The 9,125-nt window shown below is 42.1% G+C and overlaps 1 protein-coding gene across 1 annotated transcript in view; it reads left to right on the top strand.

The window, feature by feature from the left end:
- WWTR1 (WW domain containing transcription regulator 1) overlaps positions 1-9,125 on the top strand; it is a 183,736-nt gene that overhangs the window by 89,493 nt on the left and 85,118 nt on the right. The window lies entirely within an intron of this gene.

Raw genomic sequence — 9,125 nt, 5'->3', positions numbered from 1 at the left:
GCTTAAAATTGAAAAAGCCAACCGTGTCCTCAGCCGCCAGCCCTCTCCGCATGCGCCTCTGTACTTCTGTACTTTACTTCTGCACCGCAGCTCCTCTGAGTCTCGGTATGCTTTTCTCTTTCCTTCTAGTTGTAGAATTTCCACTCAGCCAGCCTTCCTGGGGTTCTGGATGATGTCTGTTCCATCTTTTAGTTGTATTCTTGAAGTGGTTGTGCTAAGCAGCAATCTCCGGTGTTTACCTATGCTGCCATCTTGGTTTTCTCTACTCATTTCTCTTTAAAGTCAGAAAAGTGACCTGCCAACGTACTGTATTTTTTCATGTATAAGACGCTATTTTTTTCTAAATCGTTAGACTGAAAATCAAGGAGTGCCTTATACATGGAAGTCAGCTGAGGAGGGAGCCCCGCAGTGGGGTGTAGCTGCCCATACCTTGTCAAACAGGCTTCCTTCAATCACGATCCTTATTGTTACTGATGTCAGCTGCTGCCATAATTGGAGGTGGAGAGTGCGCAGATGCAATAGGCAAACGCAACAGGGACCAGAGTGTTCTGAGCCCATAAAGAAGTCAAAAAATAAAAAGATAGGTAGGTGATTGTCTTACTCTGCAAAATTCAAACTGAATGTAATCAACTATGCAAAAGAGCATGGACATAGAGCTGCAGAGAGGCAATTTGGACCTCCTCCCACTGAGTTTGTGATCAGACAGTGGAGAAAACAGGAAGAACAACTCCTTACGGTGCCAAAAAAGAAGAAGGCCTTAAGAGGAAAACCAGCAAAATGTTTAATATATTGATTTTTTAAATTTTGGGTTGGAAAAGAGGGGGGCATCTTATACATGGGGACATCTTATTCACACAAAAATACTATTACTATCACTGAGGAATTATATAAAAGCAGATGAGTATTCTAGTACTCATCAGAAGTAATTTGGGAAAAAAAAAGCTTGTGAATCGGTAGATGGAAGTACATTGTATATCCTTGTGAGTTTCCTGTAAATTTAAAATCATATCAAAGTTAAAAGTTACATACACATAAGTAACTGCTTATTTTATATGAGAATTAATACCGGCTGCTTTAGTGAAGAATAGTTGGGTTTGGATGGAGAAATTACTCATAAAAATTGAAACAGATACATATTTATGTTCTTTGTTAAATAAAAATTTAAAGCAATAGTATATTTCTAAATTCAATGTGTGGGTAGAAAGCTAACTCTCTGGAGTTGGCAAAAATATGCATTGTATAAAATTTTACTACTTTTAGGCTAAAATTTGTTTTTCCTTTTGTTGTGTCACAGAAACCTCAAATTTAGTCAGGTTACATTTACATAACCTGATCTTTACCCCTATATTGGGGTTTAACTGTTGTCAACTTGTAAATGATTAAAAGACTAAATTAGCCTAAAACTTCTTGAGCATTTCTGTTATGTAACTATGGGAAGCTTTTATATACTGTCTTCTACCATGTTTTTTCAGTCTTACCATGTTTTTTCACTTCAAGGTGAAATCTTTTTTACTTTATTTTATCATATAAAAATATTTTTTTATTGATTTCAGATAGAAGGAAGAGAGAGAGATAGAAACATCAACGATGAGAGAGGATCATTGATCAGCTGCCTTGCCTCCTGCAGGTTCCCTACTGGGGATTGAGTCCACACCCTGGGCATGTGGCCTTAACATGAATCAAACCCAAGACCCTTTAGTCTGCAGGCTGATGCTCTATCCATTGAGCCAAACTGGCTAGGGCTACTCTTTTTACTTTAAATGAGAGACTGAAATCTTAGGTAGGCACAGGAAGCTTATCACACTCACCACCAAAAGGACTGAACAGGCACTGGAGGAATCCCAGCTTTGGCCTTTTCTCATGTGTGGTTGAGTTATTCTATATAATAAAAGGGTAATATGCAAATTGACCCTCACACCCTCACACAAGATGGCCGCCCCCATGTGGTCACAAGGTGGCCACCACAAGATGGCCAACAGGGGAGGGCAGTTGCGGGGGGGGCAGGCCTGCAGGGGAGGGCAGTTGGGGGCAACCAGGCCAGCAGGGGAGGGCAGTTGGTGGGGACCAAGCCTGCAGGGGAGGGCAGTTAGGGGCAACCAGGCCGGCATGGGAGGGCTGTTGGGGGCAATCGGACCAGCAAGGGAGCAGGTAGGCATCAAACAGGCTGGCAGGCAGGTGAGTGGTTAGGAGCCAGCAGTCCCCATGGGATCGAGCCTAAACTGGCAGTTGGACATACCCCAAGGGGTCCCAGGTTGGAGTGGGTGCAAACCGGGCTGAGGGACACTCCCCCCCCCCCCCATGCACTAATTTTGTGCACCGGGCTTCTAGTAATTAGAACAAAAAAGAAAAAGAAGGTGGATGAGCCACTTGGGCTGGTGGTTAGCTAGCTCTTTTGTGCTTTGAGAATGTCTTATGTCTTTAGATCAATTATTACTTAGTCATTCTGACTATGTGAAATTAAGTATAGCTCTAGTTTTTTCAGCAAGTTGGTATCCACCATTATTTCCCCTCATTTTTGGTGGTTCATTGTACCATGGGTGTTTGCATTTAAATTTCTCATCTATTTAAACAATTGTGGTAGATTTTCACAAGGAAAAGGAAAGGCATGAATATTTACAGTGTCATGTATGTCTGACACTTTTGTTGTTTGATGAAATATTCAAAACAATAATATTACTTACCTGGTTAATAGCAGATGTAAAATTCAAAACCACTGTGCACTCTGTCTAATTTGGGTGGTACTTTCAACCAAAGATGAAAGAAATACATGTAAAGACAGGATGTGGGCTGGGTTTAAAATAGGAAACATAGGCAGTGTTGTCCAGTGATTACCTTCAAGGTCCCTAGCACTCCCTCCCCTACCAGTGAAAGCCTAACTCGATCCCTTTTAATGCCTCAGTTCTTGTCTTCGAATCTCCAAATCATTTCCTGTGAAATGGCACCCTGGGTCTGAACAGCACCACCAATCTTCTTCAGACTGGGTGTGGGGTTCCTGCCAGTTTTCTCTCTAGTTCCAGTTGTCATGTCTTTCAAACGTGCAGAAAGTGACTTTGACAACCAGACAACCAGAGCCCAGGGTGGCTCATCCTCTTTCCAGAATTAAAAACACGTAAAGCCAACCAAAAGGAATTGAATCTCTTCACATGAATAGAGGAGAAGGTAGACTAACCCAAAATAATTTTTGGTTTTAAGGAGGCTTTTGCCTTTTTTGGGGGTGTTGTGGGCCAGGTGACATTGAAGTCATTTGGCCTCATTAGGAAGAAGAGAAAGGAGGGCAGCCACTGTTTAGCTGTGAGGTAGTTTATACTTGCAATGACTTAGGGCAGTGGTCGGCAAACTGCGGCTCACGAGCCACATGCGGCTCTTTGGCCCCTTGTGTGTGGCTCTTCCACAAGGTACTGATGTCTGCGCATGGGCCACGAAGTTTCAATCACACTGTACATGCGCGCCCACATGTGGTATTTTGTGGAAGAGCCACACTCAAGGGGCCAAAGAGCCGCAGGTGGCTCGTGAGCCGCAGTTTGCCGACTATTGGCTTAGGGGCAAGCAAACCGTGTGTTAATGTCCCATTTAAGAAACAACTGGTGCCGAAACCGGTTTGGCTCAGTGGATGGAGCGTCGGCCTGTGGACTGGGGGGTCCCGGGTTCGATTCCGGTCAAGGGCATGTACCTGGGTTGCGGGCACATCCCCAGTGGGGAGTGTGCAGGAGGCAGCTGATGGATGTTTCTCTCTCATCGATGTTTCTAGCTCTCTATCTCTCTCCCTTCCTCTCTGTAAAAGATCAATAAAATATATTTAAAAAAAAAAAAAAGAAACAACTGGAAAAACAGCACATTGAAACATGTGTTGGGTATGGAGAGCCTGGAAAAACAATTTTCAAAGTATTTTAACATTTAGAGTAGCTCAGTGGCCTAAAAACAAGGTCCTTTTAAAAACTGAATGTGAAATTAAAGCTGTTTACCAGTTGTCAGACACAGTTGGTATGGGGAGTGTATCTAACATGTGGCTATCGAGGTAGAATGCCAGGCTCTGGACACTTATAATAACAATAAAAATAGGGTCTGGGCTCTGTTAACCTCCACACCCCTTGTTATTGCATTGTTACTACTCCTCACGAGTTTGATTGCCAGCTTGGAGGGCCCATGCTAGATAATCTTCCATTACACCCAACCTGGAGCAGAGGACACCACAGGCACGTGGGCCATATGCCTCTTTCCATGGCATGAATTTGAGACTGCACACCCTGCAAATCCCAACATTGTGCTTGGGGACAGCATCATTTCACTGGAGTTTGCCTGTAGAAACAGTACCATGCCGCAACACTGGAAAGAATTGACTATGATTACTGAAAAACAATATAATGTACAGAAAGCCTAGTAGACTGTACTTTATGGGACTTTTAAATGATTTTCAGTGGTAATTTTCGCCACTTCCTCATATGCCTAAACTGACATTGAAACTGAATCCCCACGGAAGATACAGCTCCCCATACAGGCTTGTCAAATGAATAAATGAACGTGTTTCACTTCATGTTGATAATTCTAGAATTCAGCATTCATAAAGAGCATTGTCTTTTCTCCACTTTCCTCATTTTCATCTCATGTTTATGTTTGGGAAAAATAAAGTGAGAAAATATGTATCAAGTACGTAATTTATTCTTGATATCTTTAAATAATAAAACAGTGCCACAAACTGTTATGTTGTCCGTTTTGAACACAACAAACTTAACGTGATTTGTAAATATTTTAATAGCATTTTTGATCCTGACATGAGAACAGAAAAGTCTTAAGTGCCCATAGTGAAATCTTAATTCAGTTAACATTCTTTGATAAACCTCTTGGCCTGAGGCAAACAAGCAAATGAAAACACAGGCCTTCACGTTTTCTTCTTGCTTTATCAGGGGATAGAAAAAATGAGGTTAAGTGAGAGTTTAGCTAAGTTTGCAGAAGCGATGTCAGGAGTCAGGGTTGCCTACATTGGGTGACATTGGGGACCTCACCCGGAACGACAGGGCTCTCTAACACTGGGGCTCCCCCTCAGAATGGATCTGAGAGTCACATCTCGGCTGTGCTGATGAGTCACTGGCTTCCCAAAGTGGTTTTCTCCAGAAGTGTGGCACATTCATAGTGTCCCCTTCTTCCCTACCTCAGGGACAAAATGCTGGTAAATAGGCCTTGCAGGAACTGCGGCTATTTCAGTCTCAAGTGGCTCACACCCAGCTTAGGGGTGGACAGCAGGGTGGCTTGATTCAGCTCTGTCCTGACCCGTAGCCTCAGTGGTGAGTCTGCAAAAAAGCCTGCGGTGCTCCGTGATAAGCTTCCAGCAGACAGAGCCGCACAGCTGGCCAGGCCCCCACAGCTGGCTCAGCGGAAGTGTGCACAGAACTTTCACACTGCTGCTGCCACTGCTGCTAATTTAAATAAGTGGAGGCTTCTTGGCATGGCTGTGATGGAAGTTGAGGATTAGAGCCTGGTAGTTAAAAATACAATCCCTGCCATTCATTCTAAATTCCAGAGAACTCTGAAATCTTTTGTTTTGGCAAGTGAATGGCAGAGACCGGAAGCATGCACCAAAATAATAATTCTGGTTTTATATCCTCTTTTTTTTAGAGGAGCCTAAAAAAAAATCCTCTCTTTATATGTGAGTTATTATTTCTGTGTCATAGATTGCAGCTATGTTTGATGAGCTGCTTAACTAAAAATCTGACCAGAACCTTTTAACTATAAATCCTTTGTGGTTTTCAAAAGATGAGCTTTTACATCCAACATGCTTCTGTTATGTGAGAGTCACCTGTATTATATGGTTTGGGAGAGTCAGTTTTTATAGCTTTGGAATTTAATCTTTGACTGATATGAATGTTTGCTAATGGATGTGCCAGCCTTGTCCATTAGAAGCCTGATTTTTACTTCTTTGTAGCTTTTATTTTAATGCAGTGGACTAGTAAGAGATGGTGTTGTTTTTAAGATTTGGGCAGAACAGAGAAAGAATTGTAGTGATCGTGCTATGAAAGCTGCTTTGGGGCAAAGAACCATCCTGTTGGGGTGACGATAGGAAGGACGACAACGTTGTGGGGGGGGGAGGGAGGAGAGTGATGGCTTTAGAAATAAAATTAGAACATTAGCTCTTCAGCTAGGTGAAGAGCCAGCACCTTATTTCTGATTGTCAGTGTATCCAAGTTCAAAAGCAGACTCCCCAATTTCCAACTGAGCTGATAGTGTTAAGCAGAGGAGAACAATTTAGTGGAGACTAAGAATGACAGAGTAGTTCAAAGAGCAGTTTCAAACCGCCATTTTTCCAAAGGAGGGACCACTATGCTTCACTAGCATGTTTAATTTAATTGAAACACAGGCATTTATCCTTGAAATACAACAAAAAGGTAAACCAGCTTTTTCGTATTTTAATTTTAATTTTAATTGAAGGAAATTTAAAAATGTTAATATGGGTCTTGGGCAACAATTCTTGCCATCTGGTTCAGGAGTAAGCATTGGTATAGCATTTGTTGTCTGTTGACAATGGGTCAAATTTGCTTGGCCAGCCCTACCTCGGAAATTATCACTTTCATGCAAGTCTGTTTCAGTTTTCATTTTTAACACTGATGGGTTTAATCGAACTGGTCACAAAAAGCAAGCTGCAAACCTATTTCACTTAGTAGTTTTAAAGCAAGCAATCTTCAGTTTATGATAATTGGTTATAACACTAATAGGGTGGCGAATTGGCTTAGTACAGTGGTCTGCAAACTCATTAGTCAACAGAGCCAAATATCAGCAGTACAACAATTGAAATTTCTTTTGAGAGCCAAATTTTTTAAACTTAAACTTTATCGGTAGGTACATTGTTATTAACTTAATTAGGGTACTCCCAAGGCTTAGGAAGAGCCACACTCAAGGGGCCAAAGAGCCGCATGTGGCTCCCGAGCTGCAGTTTGCCAACCACGGCCTTAGGACATCTCTATGTGCGATTGACACATTGATGCTTTTGTCTTAGCGAAATCTACTCCTTGTCCTTGTGGGGCATGAAAACACAGTTTTAACAAGAGGCTGTGCATTGATCCCCAGGCACTGATGGGAGAGCTTGCTATGGAACTAGGAATGGGATTGTTTATTCTTGTATTCTGTCTTCCATTATTTTCATCTCTGTATGTCTTGTGTTGTGTTTCTGTCACCATCAGGACAAGGGTTGCTTCCTGCATTTAGAAGCACCTTCCAAATGGGGGGCCGCTAACCATCAGCAGTGTGAGCAGGAGAGTCCCTGTGCCTGTGCCAGAGCAGCAATTGAATACTGATCTGGAATGGACTAATTTATTTATTTTGAAAAATACGTATTACATATAGTATTACATATGTCTCCTTTTTCCTTCATTGAGATCTCCCCAGCCACCCCCACCCCACAGCACATGCCCTCACCCCACTAGTGTCTGTGTCCATTGGTTATGCTTATATGCATGCATATAAGTCCTTTGGTTGATCTCCTACCACCCCCCCCAGCGCTCCCCTCCCTCGCCTTCCCACTGAAGTTTGACAGTCTGTTCAATGCTTCTTTGTCTCTGTGTCTATTTTTGTTCATCAGTTTATGTTGTTCATATATTCCACAAATGATTATTCCTATTTTTGTATGCTTCCAGCAATACAAAATGTATTACATAGGCCTCCTATTTCAGAATCTTTGTTATGTGACTTCCTTCCATAAAGTTGGTAGAGGGTAAATTCATCGAAAATACTAGGCCTTTTCCTCGGCTCTGAGAGGCCAGTGGATTCTAGTTTTACAGATAAGATTTTATCTTTGCCTTTAATGGTTCTATTGCTAGTCAGGGTTTGTTTTTTGTTTTTTTTTTTGCATTTACAAAATGCTTTTCCTTTTTTATACTTAACCTAGTACATCACACACAATAGGTATACTGTCCCCACTTGTTGAATAAACTTGAACCGAGCATTGCCAGCCTTGGTGATAGGGACAGAAATAGAATATTGGGAACCAGCTATAATTATAAGAAATATTAATCATGCTGTGTTAATTGTGATTGTTTTATTCTGAATAAAGAAGGTACATTCTAACCTGGCTGGCAGTTGCACCCAGGACCTGGAGACCTCAGAGCTCACCTGGAAAGACAGCCCATCCTCTCCATTTGGAGCTGCCAATTCTCATGGAAAGATTAACAACCTTGTTGCAGAATCCAGAATCGCTAGCCCTTTGAAGACTCTAGTCCTTGCATATCACTAAGCCCTTTGAAGATCCCCAACCCTTTGCATACCTGTAAACTGCCCATTTGTCCTTTTTGCCTACACCCTTGTACTCCCAAGGCTTAGGAAGAGCGACACTCAAGGGCCAAAGAGCCGCATGTGGCTCGCAAGCCGCAGTTTGCCGACCATGGGCCTAGTAAATAAAAAAGCTTTTTAATGCCTGATTTAAAAAAAATAAGACAACTTACTTATATTTTAAACTGGACTTGTGAATATTATGAGTATTGCAGCAGTATTGCTTTTCAGATGCCTGCTATGGGCAGAACACTTTGCTTTGTCCAATAGGGTCATTTCTGTCATCAAAAGAGCTTATGTTCCATTGGAAAAGAAGTATCAGCACCCCTAAAAAAGAAATAGTGAAGGGAGAGGTTAAGAAGAAACTGGGATTGTCAGGGGATGAAGCCGAATGGCACTTATGAATTGAGTTGGAAGCAGTCAGAATTGGTTGTATGACCCAAGCCGCTTTTAACTTCCCATCCCATTGGCTGGTTCTCTAACTACTACACTAGGTTGTGGTGGAAAAGAAGAGGCAGGTTGGAGTCTGACTCCAAGTCTTGTCCTAACAGCTCTGTTGATGATAGGGAGCCCTGAGTAATGTCTGACACTAATGTGAAACTAATATATTAAAGAAGAGGGGGTGGGGGAAGAGGTTGGGGAGTAAAAAGGCTTATATTTAAAGATGAAATCTTTGCCCATGGAAATAAGCAAGCAGATTATGTTGCTAAGAATTCTAAATTCTTTCAAAATTAAGCACTCATAATCATTCCTATTTTTTTTTATTGTTTAAAGTATTACATATAGTACCTATGTCTCCTTTTTCTCCCATTGACCTCCCCACTGCCTCCCCTACCTCCCTGGCACATGCCCTCACCTCCCCCCCCCCCCTC

The sequence above is a fragment of the Myotis davidii genome, unplaced genomic scaffold (assembly GCF_000327345.1).
Source record: "Myotis davidii unplaced genomic scaffold, ASM32734v1 scaffold1619, whole genome shotgun sequence".
Taxonomy (NCBI): domain Eukaryota; kingdom Metazoa; phylum Chordata; class Mammalia; order Chiroptera; family Vespertilionidae; genus Myotis; species Myotis davidii.
The sequence above is the reverse complement of the archived record's forward strand: the minus strand, read 5'-3'. Positions and strand labels throughout refer to the sequence as shown.